Below are 14800 nucleotides of genomic sequence, written 5' to 3' on the forward strand. Positions count from 1 at the left end.
AATCCACCTTCAAATATTGAATCCTTGACCACAGGGTGCTTTTGAATACAATTATTGTGTTCTTTGGGATTATACTATGCTTATATTCGGTTACCGCTATATGCTTATATTCGGTTACCGCCTTGCAAATTACTCGTTTTGATAAATGTTATATGTGAAAATGGTTATTTTGATGTTGCTGGACAGAAATTTAAATGTGCCAGTATTGTGAACTGAAAATGGAGATAACTTGTTTTTAGACTTGGGCGGCGAGTGGTGTACATATGGTGGTAGTTGTACACCGATAGGGGGAGCGTTCGCCCGGGTTGATTAAGGACACCACTCTATGTCACCAACTAATGAAAACAGTACAAACCACATGTGCTAAGTATGGGCTGGTCTCAACCTATTATGTTGTTTAGAGTTTAGCCTTGCATCTTGGTAGGCCGAAGGGTATGGGTTACCGGGTTTTGGTAACTTATCGGAACTTCCTATGGTTTGTGATATGATGAAATTGATTAATGACAAGTGGTATGTGATGATTTGAGCGGGTAGTTTGTACAATACAACGGTGTCGTGCCTCGTGAGGAATTCCGGGCTGGGTTCCTTACAGCGCTAGGTTAATGTCACGCCTAGAAATTCCTGAATAGAATTCCAAGCAGAATGTGCATTAAAACCCCCGTCCAGGACCGACCGGGGTACACAAACGACAAAGTTGACATACAGATCCACGTCTTACAAACATCATAAAAGTCTTACATAAATGCAGCGGAAAAATAAAGGATAACTGGAGCTAAGCCCTGACTTGGACTACAGCGGGAACACCACTCCACAGGCATCCTCGACGGCACGGACGAAGCCTACTCCTCAGAAAAACCACCATCGGACGCATACTCAAACTCTGGGGTCTGGGGAAAATAGAGCAAGACTGAGTACAACCACCGTACTCAGCAAGTCATACCGGAATAGGGGGTATGATGCAGGGTGTAACCAAAAGATAGCTAGAGCGGTTCATTTGCATAAAACGAGCATTTATAAACAGTAGTTGAAAGCAGTAAAAACAGTAGTAACAATTAATCAATATTAACCAACCACTGTCCAACGCTATCCCACGTTGCAACAGGCCCAACCATCCACCCGAACTAATCAATTCCATTAGACTAAGCTAGGGTGAGACTAATCACGGTGAATCTGGTTGACCGCCCATAACCGCGGGCACGGCTATTCGAATAGTTTTACACTGATCAGAGGTGTACAACTGTACCCACAAGACACAACCCCACGACACGTTCCCGTGCGCCGACATGCCACCACGACATACAGGAAAGAGGCCGTGACAGGACCCTTCCCATAACCCCCCTCTAACCAAGCACACCACACCTCAGGTTTCACCCCCACTCCTCGCAAGGCAGCGGGCAGTCCCCTCTCGTGCCTAGGTGAATCCGGAAGCCGCATAGGCCATCGCAGGGCCCATCCAAACTCCATCACGCCCATCCTTGCCTGGATGCGTCAGCTAGAGGAAAGCTACACTACAAGCCCAGCCGTTGCCCACGCTGGCTTGTGGTAAGTACGATAAGTTCTTCTAGGGCATCCCGCGAACCGGTCCTTAAGTGCCATGGGCGCGACCATCAAAACCATGCACCCACAGCCCACCATATGGTATATTTTAATTGACCAACACCAGGACGGTGGCTCTAATCCAACATCAATACTAGAACCTGAAGTCTATACATTAATGTGATTCCCCCATTGTGTGCTAGTTGAACTAAGCGTGGCTAAGCAATCCCTAGTCCAAGATCTAGTCATGTTATCCCCCAAGTTAACAAAGGAGCATGGTACAAATAGCATAGCTAAAACAGTAGGTACCCATCCCATGGTATCATTGTAAAACAATGCAGTATTTAAAGGAAAACAATAGAGCATTTGCAATATAGGATCAACATGTTCAAGTGACAAGCATGACTTGCCTTGCTCTGCTACTGGAGGAACCTCGGCGACTATTTCAAAGTACACCGGAGCGTCGGGAGAGCCGGAATCTAAGCGACATACAAAGCAAACAATACAAACAGGCCATAAGACCACTGAAACAGAGAACAAAACCATTTTAATGGATTCTATGCATTTTTCTTGATTTACTGAGACTTGAATGGGCTTAAACGGAGCTCGGATGAATTTTCTATGAATTTTAGAAGATTTACTGTGTTTTTACTATAAACAGAAAAATCCTTAATTGATTTATTGGCAATAACTAAACCCTGGAGAGAGAGGGTGCGGCGCCGACAAGCGGGCCCCACATGGCAGTGACTCGGGGTGGCGGTCCGCGGAGGACCGGGTCCACGGACCGGGAAGGGGGCGGCGCACCACGTGGCGCTGACCTGGCGCCGACGCGGCGGCCACGCGGCAGCCACGCGGGCGGCCCAGCGGACGGCCCCGATCTACCCTCGGGTAGATCGGACGGCGGCGGAAGCGTGCGGCCGGCGCGCACGGGCGGCTCAGGCCGGCCCGACGGCCACGGCGCACAGCGGCGCTACCGCGGGGCGGCGGCGGCAAACGGCGGCGACCGACGGCGACCGGCCGGCGGCGGGGGCGGCGGCGTCGGGGCAGCGCGGGCGGCTAGGCGGCGGCACGGCGGCTAAGCGGCGCGGGAGAGAGAGAGGAAGGGGAGGAGGTGCCTCATCGACGACGATTGACGACGGCGAGCGACGGAGGGCGATGACGGCGTCAGGACGAGCTCCGGGATCACCTAAGGAATCAAAAGGGGGATTTCGAGAGTGAGAGAGAGACCACGGATGGCTAGGGCGCCGGCCGAAGGCGGCGGCCATGGCGAAGCTCACCGGCGTGCGGTGCGAACGGGGTTCCCGCGACGGAAGACGGCGGCGGAGGGGCGGACGGCGTCGCCCTCGGGCTCGCGAACCCGACGGCGGCGACGGCGCGGCTCGGTGCGGCGGCAAGCGGCGGCTAGCGGCGACCGGAGCGGCGGCGGCGCGGCGGAGAGGAGGGCGCACGGTGCGAGAGCGAAGGAGGGCACGGGAGCGGGTGATTGCAAAGCGAAAAAGAGAAAGGAGGAGACGGGGATGCTTTATATGGACTCGTGGGGTCGATCGTGGCCGAGATGGCCGCGATTTCGCCAGCCGACGTGGGGAGGTGGAGGTGGAGAGAGAGGCGGGATTCAAAATTCGAATCCTGGCCATCTCGGGAGCGCGGGTGAGCGGGGAGGGGGTTGAGGGGCGCGGGAAAGGCGGGCGCACGCGCGGCGTGGCCGACGTGGCGCGGGGAAGGCGGGCGCGGGAGGTTGCGAGGCGGCGGCTGCGGACGGCGGGCGGCCGGAGGTTAGGGATGGGCCCGACAGGTGGGCCCCACCTGTCGGTGACCCCGGGAGAGAGAGGAGGGGGCGCGGGCTGAGCTGGGCCGTGGCCTCCGGCCGGCCCAGCAAGTCGCGGGAGAGGGAGGGAGGAAATGGGCCGGCGGCCCATTATGGGAAAAAGGAGGGAAAATGGAAAAAGAAAAACGGAAAAGAATTTCCAGGGATTTAAAATATTGCTTGTGCTCATTTTTAATTGATTAAAATTATTTCTAGAGCTCTGAAAATTCCACTAAAAATCTTGTTAGCATATTTCTACATGTAGAACTCAAGAAAAATTCCACATGCCAATTCCGATTATTATTTGCATTAATTTATTAGGGTTTCCCTCTTGCTTTTTACACTGGTAATTTCTCAGGACAATTTATTAATTCCATTTAGGCTTGGGAGAAGAACTTCAGGGTGTGACAGTTAAAGCGTGGGCCCACTACCTAGTGGCGCTACCTTGCTAGTAGCGTGGGTAAAACACACATCGTGCTGGTGCAAGGCTAGACAATAAACAATGTAACGGTTTCGTTATGACCTCTAGATCACACTCAATGTGTAGAGTATGGTGATACCGACGGGTATTGGACAAACTAGAGCGATTCATATCATGTGGGCTTAAAAGTTGTACAAACTCTGTAGAGTCTACAACTAATTGATTAGCTGTGCTCACGGTCATGAGCGGCATGGTGAAGTTTTTGTAGGATCGAATCACAAGAACTAAGCCAACCAGAGGGGGGGTGAATGGTTGATATACCCAAAAACCAAAACTTTTAGCGGAAATAAAAATTACTCAAAGCAATCCAAATCTCATGAGCAGTTTGAAGATGAGCAACATGATAATAACCCGAACGAGAAATCCCACTTAAAAGAATATTGCGAGCTTTGCAATTTAGTTCAAACTCAGTTTTTGCAGCAAGAGTATTAATAACTTCAGGAATCACATAAGGATGAAAAACTTTTCTCCAAATATCATAATTCTCAGCCATAATGTAATATTGCATCCTACTACAACAATGAGAAAAATCCGTTCCATCGAAAACATGAGGCTTAGTTGTAAACTTATTAGAAGTAGCCATGGCAAAAACTCAAGATCGGTAAAGATCGAAAAGAGCAAACGTGGCTCCGATACCACTTGTAGGATCGAATCACGAGAACTAAGCCAACCAGAAGGGGGGGTGAATGGTTGATATACCCCAAAACCAAAACTTTTAGCGGAAATAAAAGTTACCTCGAATTCGGCGGAAGTCGGTCTGACCGAGATTGATCTACCGGTCTGACCGTGTGGATGCCGCCGGTCTGACCGGTATAGATCACCCGGTCTGACCGCCGATGTCGCCTGCCGTGCCTGTCGCTGCCGCCGGTCTGACCGCCTCGCCTTAGCCGGTCTGACCGCCGGTACGTTGCCGGTCTGACCGCCGGTGTGTCGCCGGTTAGACCATCGAAACCCGGTGAAACACAAATCAAAGAACTCTCAAAGTAAATGACAACTTTATTGCTTCTCTCTGTGTTAACAAAGTGCACCAACAGCACTCCTTACAAAAATCTCCACTAAACACGATACCCTAACTAAACTAGCAACTCAATTGCTCTCAAAAGCGATACAAAAGCGATACCGGGAAGCTTCACGCTCCCCCTCTATCTATACATGAGGTAAGTAGCCTAAAGTCACGAACCAAACTCATACTAAGAGTCCTAAACATCTTAGGAAACCCTCTAGTACAAGAAAGAAACTTTACATAACCAATCGTACCAAATTTGGACTCCTTCCAAATTCGACTCCGCATCCCATACGCACACAATACCTCCATCGTATGCCATATGGAATCTCCATCAACCACGTGCATCGACTCTAGCCTTAGTATCCCGCATGATATCTGACCACCACGGACATCGTCTTACCACCAAGCCGACTCCCGGTCCATCACCGCAAATACTCTCCCGAGACATCGAGTCACCTACACATGAAATAAACAAAGAAACCATATTCCGAGACCAAGCTATCTCCAACTTGACTCATTGTTAGCAAACAACAGTATTACATACGTATAGTATCCATCTAGGAGCCATAACCATGAAATAATCACGGATATCCAAACAAACAACCCGAAACCGAAACCGACACTGCATCGGCCGGTCAGACCACGGGCCGACCGGTCTGACCGCTACACATGAGCCGGTCTAACCGGCAACCACTGCCCGGTCTGACCGGTCCCGACAAAACAGCAAACCCTGTTCATCACCTGAAAATCAATTATCTCCAAAACCACTTCGACAGTAATATCCAAATATCAAAACCAATAATCACAGATGCCAATTGTTCATCACAGAATAAGAATCAAAACACACATTGATCTTATAATCTCCCTCTTGATGAACATATTGGCAAACCCATTAAAAATGTTTTGGTGTTTGGAAAAAATAAAAACAAAAGCGGTAAAAAGCATACTTCGTACAAATGTTCTCCCTCTTTTTAAAAGAAAGAAATTCCCAATTGAACCAAAAACATGCTCTTCTCAAAAACTCTTCTCTGCTCCCAAAACTCATCTCTTCTCCCCAAAACTCATCTCTTCTCCCCCTTTTTACAATGATTTGATCAAGCATAGGAATTATGTTTATTAACGTATAAGAGCTTAACATACACATAGCATATCATGTCATGTGTTGCAATAAAAAGAAGATGAATCCATCTATAATATAACAAGCATGCATTAACGTATAACCATGAACCAAATATTTTACAATTAAGCTTGAATCAACAATCAAAATTTATGATTTCATACGATTTATAATGCAACATCTTAACAAGCACATAGGTTGAAGAATAAACACTAAACACATATACCTATTGCATTTATCACTCTTTCTCAAATTAGCCTTGTGCACAAAACAACCAAGAGAATTTGACTTTTTCTTTTTCTTGAGCCTTTTTGCTCATATTTTTCTCTTTTATTCCGGGTACGTCCCTGTCGTCAAGACTGTTTCCAAAGATTCGGCACCCATTATTTTGCTCACATCGAATACGTCCTTGTCGTCAAGACTATTTCCAAGGATTCGGTATTCATTTTTTATTCTCTTTTCACAATGAGCAATTAAAGCTATTTGAGGAATAACAAGTCAATAAAGCATATATATATAGCGCATTTATAAATCAAACCACATGCTAGCATCAATATTGCATATTTGCTTAATTTAAGTGTAGAATTTAAGTGTCATGCATCATCTCCCTTAAAAGCAAAATCTAAGTCTCATGAAAAGACTAGAATACATACAAGCTATGCTAGAGACAAATAAACCTTCAAAGTATTGCTAGTATGCACAAGAAAATACCATATGTATAAACAAAGCTCTCTTTTATCAATTTTTTTCGTTGTCATATTTTTGCTTGATAAAACAATGAGGTACAAACTCCCCCTCAAATAATGCCAAAAAGAATTCATAAAAAGCACTAACTCCCCCTCAAAATAACCTCCAATTCTCCCCGAACAAAAATCAAGAAGAAATCAAAGATTTTGAAAAAGACATCCAATTGCCAACGATATCACCAAAATTCTCAAGAATTGACATACATCCAATAGTATTAACCAAAACTACAACCTCAAATACTAGCAAATGAAAAAGCTAAAGTGATGTTACCTTGCTATACAATCGTCATCTCAACGTCAAACGCACATGGGGAGTATGCCGCCAAAATACCTACGAACGAGAAGATGTCGAGGCCTCCGTGTTGGGGTTAGAAATAAGAAATTTTGGAATCCAACACTGAGTGACACGACCACTAGAACTAGTAGGTACATACGCACTTACAAAATCAGAATCAGACTTACCAGAAAACATACCTTTTTGCTTTACAAAAGTCCGATTTGAATTTCGCACAAAATTACCCCGAGACCGGTCTAACCGCCGCTGTGCCTGCGGTCTAACCAGGCCTGGCAACCGGTCTGACCGCCGGTTCACCTGCGGTTTGACCGCTGGCCGGTCTGACCGACTGGTCAGTGTCGGTCTAACCGTGGTCCTCAAATTAAAACCCGATTTTTGCAAATGTCGTTTTGCAAAAGCAATTTGTCTTTCCTTTTTCTGTTTATGGGCAAGTCTAAAACAAAAACCAACCAAATATCCATCTTTTCCACAAAAAGAACAAGTGTACTTTTCACGACAAGTTTGTGAAGTAGATGGTTTTGAAATTGATGTTTTTGCGTCAACAAGAGATTTTGCATTCACAACATTTGATTTCGAAGAAGATGCATTCAAAGAAGACATGATGCCAGCAGATTTAAACACAATGTTCTTAGGCTCAGATTCAATCAAAATTTCACCTCTCCTAGCAACACCCAAAACAGTAGGAGGATGTAGCATGATAAGCATAAGAATCAAAACCTAAACCATGATTGTGTGTGCTAACCTTAGATTGATCAAGAATCATGTTGAGGTTCTTTTTACCATCAGAAAATCTTTGCAAAGAACTTTTCAAATAATAAATCTTCTAAGTAAAAATAGCACAATTTTTGCAAGCATCCAAAAGACCTTTTTGCTTTCTACAAGTTGAGCAAGAAAACACCTCATCTTGTTTAACAATTTCTTCCATGTGTTTAACACGCCCTAAAGAATCTTTCAATTTCATCTCATTCAAAACACACTTTGAACAATCTTGAGAAATTAAAAAACCATTGTTTTGTTTTATCTTATTTGCACATAAAGCATTGACCAAGAACTTGCACAAAAAGCAACTTTGTATTCTTTCAACACATTCTTTGTCAAAATCAACTCATCAACAACACGAGCATGTAAAGCAAATCCAAGAGCAAAAGAAGTTTCCAACTTTTTAGATTTTTCAATCTCAAATTCCAATTTTTTGCAATTAACATAATTGACATCTCGCAAAGCATTAATTTCAGAAAATAAAACTTCACAAGATTGACAATTATCATCATCAGGAATCGAAGATTTTAATCTATCAATTTCAGCATTTAGAATCTCAATAGTGTGATCCTTCTCATCAAGCACAATAGAATATGTTTGAAGTTTCTTAGCAAATTTGTAAGCAGCATATTCTCATTGATCATAACTAAGCTTTTCTTCATTATCATCATCAGATTCATCAACATCAGAACTTGCATTACGAGCAATAAAAACTAGATCAACAACTTGCTTACCTTTCTTCTCATCTTCACCTTCCGATTCATCAAAAGTTGCTATGATTTCTTGGATTAACCACTGCATGCAATGTTTCTTCTTCTCATTTGTATTCTTCTTCTTGTTCACGTCATTCTCTTTGACTTTACCATCATCTTCCTTCTTGCCTCTCCCAAGCTTCGGACAATGCGATCGAAGATGATCAAGTGCACCATACTCAAAACAACGATTCGGTTCTCCTCTTTTCGTGTTCCTAACATTTTTCATAGCTCGAGAAAATTTGTTAGATAGAAAAACCAAGTCCTCCTCCTCGAACTGTTCGAGTTGATCATCGGACATGGCATTAAATAAAGCAAGAACATAAGACTTCGATGAAGAAGCACCAACATCCAAAGAAGTTGAAGACGAAATCAAAGCACTAGACTTAGAATCAACTTTACGAGAAAGAATATTCATCTCATGAGTTTTCAGTTTTGTGTAAAGCGAATCCAAAGTCAAAGTAGACATGTTAACAGACTCCTGAATAGATGTAACTTTTATCTCCCAAATAGATATGTCAAGACCATTCAAAAAGTGGCGAGAAATCTCAGATTGTGGATAATTAACATCATAAGAAGAATCAACAGATCTAAGATCACTCAAAATTTTATTAAACCTAGAAAGATAGTCATCCAATGCTTCTCCAGGTTTCATCTCAAATTTAATGTATTTCTTTTTGAAAAGATCTCGACAAAATTTTATTGCTTCTCTCTGTGTTTACAAAGTGCACCAACAATACTCCTTATAAAAATCTCGACTAAACTCGAAACCCTAACTAAACTAGCAACTCAATTGCTCTCAAAAGCGATACCGGGAAGCCTCACGCTCCCCCTCAATTTATACATGAGGTAGGCAGCCCAAAGCCATGAACCAAACTCATACTAAGAGTCCTAAACACCTTAGGAAACCCTCTAGTACAAGAAAGAAACTTTACATATCCAATCGTACCAAATTTGGACTCCTTCCAAATTCGACTCCACATCCCATACGCACACAATACCTCCATCGTATGCCATATGGAATCTCCATCAACCACGTGCATCGACTCTAGCCTTAGTATCCCGCATGATATCTGACCACCACGGACATCGTCTTACCACCAAGCCGACTCCCGGTCCATCACTGTAAATACTCTCCCGAAACATCGAGTCACCTACACATGAAATAAACAAAGAAACCATATTCCGAGACCAAGCTATCTCCAACTTGACTCATTGTTAGCAAACAATAGCATTACATACATATAGTATCCATCTAGAAACCATAACCATGAAATAATCACGGATATCCAAACAAATAACCCGAAATCGAAACCGACACAGCGTCAGCCGGTCAGACCGCGGGCCGACCGGTCTGACCGCTACACATGAGCCGGTCAAACCGGCAACCACTGCCTGGTCTGACCGGTCCTGACAAAATAGCAAACCCTGTTCAAATTTATCCGTATATCTCCACCCCAGTTTTGTTCGACGCCAACATGGTAGCCATGTGCCCCTGACTTCTATATGTATAGCACAATTGGCAGTGACCTCACTATAATCTGACCCACCATACGTACGTCTGCAACAATCAGCTATTAATGAGCCAATTACTAGCATGAGATAAATCTCCGCCTCAACCAACACCAAAAATACCCCAAACCGCTCAATCTTGTACAAAAGGAGTTGATCACATCAATTTATCAATTAGATGTGATGTAGAATTTTTTTAATTACACGGCATATGCACACACCACTACACACGTAACACCACACTCACACTCCCGCGAAAGCATCTCTTAACACATATTCCAAGAGACGGAAACTATCGGCACATCTCTGATCTCACGATAGTCCTGTTGAAAGTTCACTTGCATATGTATAATATTCAAATTTTAGTATTAAAAAATTGGCAAAATTTACTATAGAACATTCAAATATTGTGATGATCTTTGCGGTAGACATCATAATTATAAGGCATTGCTTCTAAACATCTTAAAAATATGGTAATTTGTCACTGGATACTCCTGGCAATAAAATAATATATACACCTAAAAGAGTATAGAGTAGCCATGTAAAATGTCAGTTTTACCCTTTTATTTTCTTTCACCATTCTTAATTATAAAAGGAATTGAATGATTTTATGGACTTGCTATTTATAACACCTAGGTGATAAAATGATGCCATCTACTATATATTAAAATTCGTATTAGCGTATACCACGATACAAATTTTAAATCCTAAGATCAAATCATCAAATTCCACCAAAAAACTTGAATTTAAAGTATTTTTAAAATGGTGAATTTGGTACTGATGCATTACAGTTCAATCTTGAAACCAGCAGAGATGACTTTTATTTCTAGTTTAGAAATTTACTAATAATTCATGTACATGAACAGTTCTTTTCACTTTACGTTTTTTATTTTCTAATTGAAAGTCTGAAATCACTTTGACTTTCAAGTTTCAATGGTGAACTTTGCTATCCTAGGAGTAGAACATTGTCGAATTAGTAAACTTTGAATTCTTTCATACACAGTTAAGTTTAGAAAACTGTATTTGTGGGCATTAATAATGAATTCTCTTTTTTGAGCTGATTTATTAATTGAGAGAAGAAAATATTTTCATAGGAAAAAAATCATACTGATCAATGGTCAAGATATGTTCCAGCATTGGTGTTGAATCCAAGTTTTTTTATTAGTACTACGAATCATATGGGATTCCAAGGGGAAATAAACAAGTACCATGGATCATCAGGCATGCCAAGGAGAAATAAATAATATTCGTCACATGAATTCTTCTCTCAATTTCGTAATTATCCCACCTCATCTTTCACCATATGATGTTCTATAAATACCACTCCAATTACCTCATTTGTCACACAGTACACAAACAATACAACCCCCCAACACCTCTCTATTTTTCCTCTTGCAACTGTAGCCAACAATCGTACACTACATGGCTACTCCCTCTCACTGCTTGATTTTTCTCTTCCTGTGCCTGCCAGCAGTCCTTGTTAAGGCTAACATATTTGGAGACATCTATCCATGTCCATGCAAGTGTTCCCAGGAGAATGAGACTAGCCTTCACATGTACTTGCACCAGTTCCCTGCTTTGCCAGGTGTTCCAAACCGGAACGAATATGGGGTGATAAACTCAACAGAACCTATAGGATTTGGCCAGATGTATGTTCATGATTGGCTTCTCACAACGGGAACCAGTGCAAACGAAAATGTTGTTGGACGTCTACAAGGCTTTCATCTCCAAGCTGGTCAAACCACCACCAGCTGGTACATGGCTCACACCATGGTGTTCAGCGATGGCAGGTAAAAACAAGATCTACACACATGATTGTATATTTTGTGAATTGGTGGGTAGTGTTTAGTTTCCACCAAATATTTGATAGTATTTATTTCTTCTATAGATTTAAAATTACATTTCCAAAATATATTAAAGTTGTACACAAGATTGATGATATTAGAATCATTACATTAAGAGTACTTGCGATACGTGAAACTTAATGTCTTTGTGTATGGAATAGTTTTGCAGGGTCCACAATTGAGGTGTCTGGGCTCTTGGGTGTCAAACCCAATGGTCAGTGGTCCATTACGGGTGGGACTGGAACATTTGCTAGTGCGCATGGAACTATCAAGTTTACGAATTCCCAGAGTAGCACTGCCACTGATGACATAAGAGAGCTTGATATTCATGTATTCCACACTCCCAAGGCAGTGGTAAGTACTCCCCATTAGATTTGCAAGAAAGTTAGTTAGAATGAACTTAGTAACGCTAGTTAATGTCACGAAGCCAAATTGCCAATGCCTATATTAAAATATGAATGCACGATTATCTATATTTATTTATTAATGCAAAAATTATCCAGCAATTTACATTTCCATGATTTTGCTATGTTCTTTGTACAGGTCTAAGGTTGAGCAATTGTCAGATCGAATGATGCCATCAGCCGATCAGAACGGTGAATTCAATAAAGTAGCGGTTAAGTTAATATTTGAATAAATAATGTGTTTGTATCCAAGCTTGTATTGTGTTTTTTCTATTTTCGGTTGTCACAAGTGTGTCTAGCAGCTTGCAGCGTTCCTGGTGTTCTTTTCACCGTAATCTTCTTTTACCGTCACCATTTGTGCTCCTCATGTATGTCGATTGATACTTGGGTTTCTAGAATGGGGACTATGATTCCTAGCTATTAATCCATATTTCAATGTTTGATGTTCCATTTGTAATATTTTGATGAATGATTGGAATCCATCCTTTTGATATAATTCAAGAAACACTTATATATTATACTCAGGGGCGAAGGCAGGATTTGAGATTAGAGGGGTGTGGGGTGAGATTAAGCCATGAGACCGAATAACTAATATTGATAGCAAAGGAGGTCAAATAGTGACCGTCAATAACAATCAATGCGTAAACTAGTCCTTTAAAAAAACTGAATTTTAGCTCTTTAATAATATCATTGAAAGTTTGAAACTAGTCTTTATTGCTAAATTCATTCAATGTAAACTATTGAATAATCTCACAAATAAGTATCATCTATTTTACTTTGAAAAAGATGAGAAATCACAAACTAATTTTGTAGATCATGTTTCTTGCTAATATTTTTAGACTTGCTAACTAACTAAACCGATAATACTTTCAAGCTACACAAATAAACTAGATAAATAGTTAATACTTATCTTAGTAAAAATAGGGGGGGGGATGTAGTGGTGGTGGTGTTTGGATGGGGGAATGTTAGCACCCTGTGGCACTCCCCTAGCTGTGCCACTGATTATACTACGTTCTTTCTTAAAAAAAAAAGATAAAAATCTCTAGTCCAAAGCAACCTCTAAGATTTGGGCTGGTGATGTCTTTAAAGATTTTGAACTGTGAAAAGGAAATCAGCGGAGCTTAACCTCTACTGTCCTGTTCATGGTAGCATTATCCAGTAGAAACCATTCAATTCAGCTAGAGAACTCCATGTGTAGACTGCCTCCACCTATTCAAAGCAAATTCAATATTTAGACTTCATACCCCCAAATAAAAGGTGTCTGAAATCGAATTATAAAAGGGTAAAGGAAGATATACATCAACTGAAGCTTGGAGACCATATATGTGAATCTACTCCCATGCATTTTCAGTTACAAACAATCAGTAATTATCAGCTTCTCATATGGCTGTATCATGAGGACCTCTGTATTTTGGATATGTAGCAAGAGTAAGAATTAGGCCTGAAACTTTGGACCTCTGCAATGATCAAATTTTCAGATGAAAACTAGCACTGGTATGAAATACTAATAAGATGAAAGCCAGCACTAATCAAACTTTTTGATGAAAATCAGAAATTTTCAGAGTAAATGTTTTTCTTAGGGGAAGATTACATTTTTTTATGTGAACTAGAAAGGTAGCCCGCGCATATGCGCGGGTATATTGCTTTAATTTTTAGTACAAATGTTTATGTGTGGATGATATCTTTGAAATACTCTTTGACTCTATTTTAAACATGTTTTTGATAATAATTGGTTTATGCATATTACTTGAAACTGCACAGTCTTGAATTTATGAGAAAAAAATTATCACAATAATGGAGTTGGTTCATATCTATTTGTACTATGTGTGATTCTTTTTCGGAATATTTAGCATATCTTATTTTTGGAGTTTACAAACTTTAAGTAACATTTTATTCTTGTATTCTATAGATGACGATGGACTTTATGATATATTAGTGAATGATATTTTCTATTAAAAATATATCTAATAGGACTACTTCATCTAATTAAACATAGACTTATATTACTTATACTCCCTGCGTCGCATAAATCCAAAGAGTCAAATTTTGTCTCAAACCAATTGGGGAATTTATATGTATCCAAAACAAAGTGAATTTTTAAAATAGTACTATGATAATCTCCAGAGCACTATGTTATTGTTTATATTTTGAAAAATATCGCCTGGTTTATTTTCAACACCTATGATTCATAATCACATGAGACATATTTACTAATTTGAAGAATGCATTTATTTTCCCAAACTTATGTACAATAACTATTTCGTTGAAGTATAGTTATAGTCACGTCAGTAGAGTGTGTATGACATATTGACACACATCCATCAATTATCCTGAAATATTGAATCTTATCAACTATAAAAAAATATACCATAGGTAGTTTATTGCACATGTTACTTGATTATTCATTTGTTGTCAAAACTATTTGCCAAATAAAAAAAAACACACTATATGGCCATAAATCTCAAAGATGGACTAATGTGTTGGATTATAGCATGATCATTGGCTAGAAATATTTTTGATAATTTTTCACATGAATATAATTTT

Source organism: Oryza sativa, chromosome 8 (assembly GCF_034140825.1).
Source record: "Oryza sativa Japonica Group chromosome 8, ASM3414082v1".
NCBI classification, from domain to species: domain Eukaryota; kingdom Viridiplantae; phylum Streptophyta; class Magnoliopsida; order Poales; family Poaceae; genus Oryza; species Oryza sativa.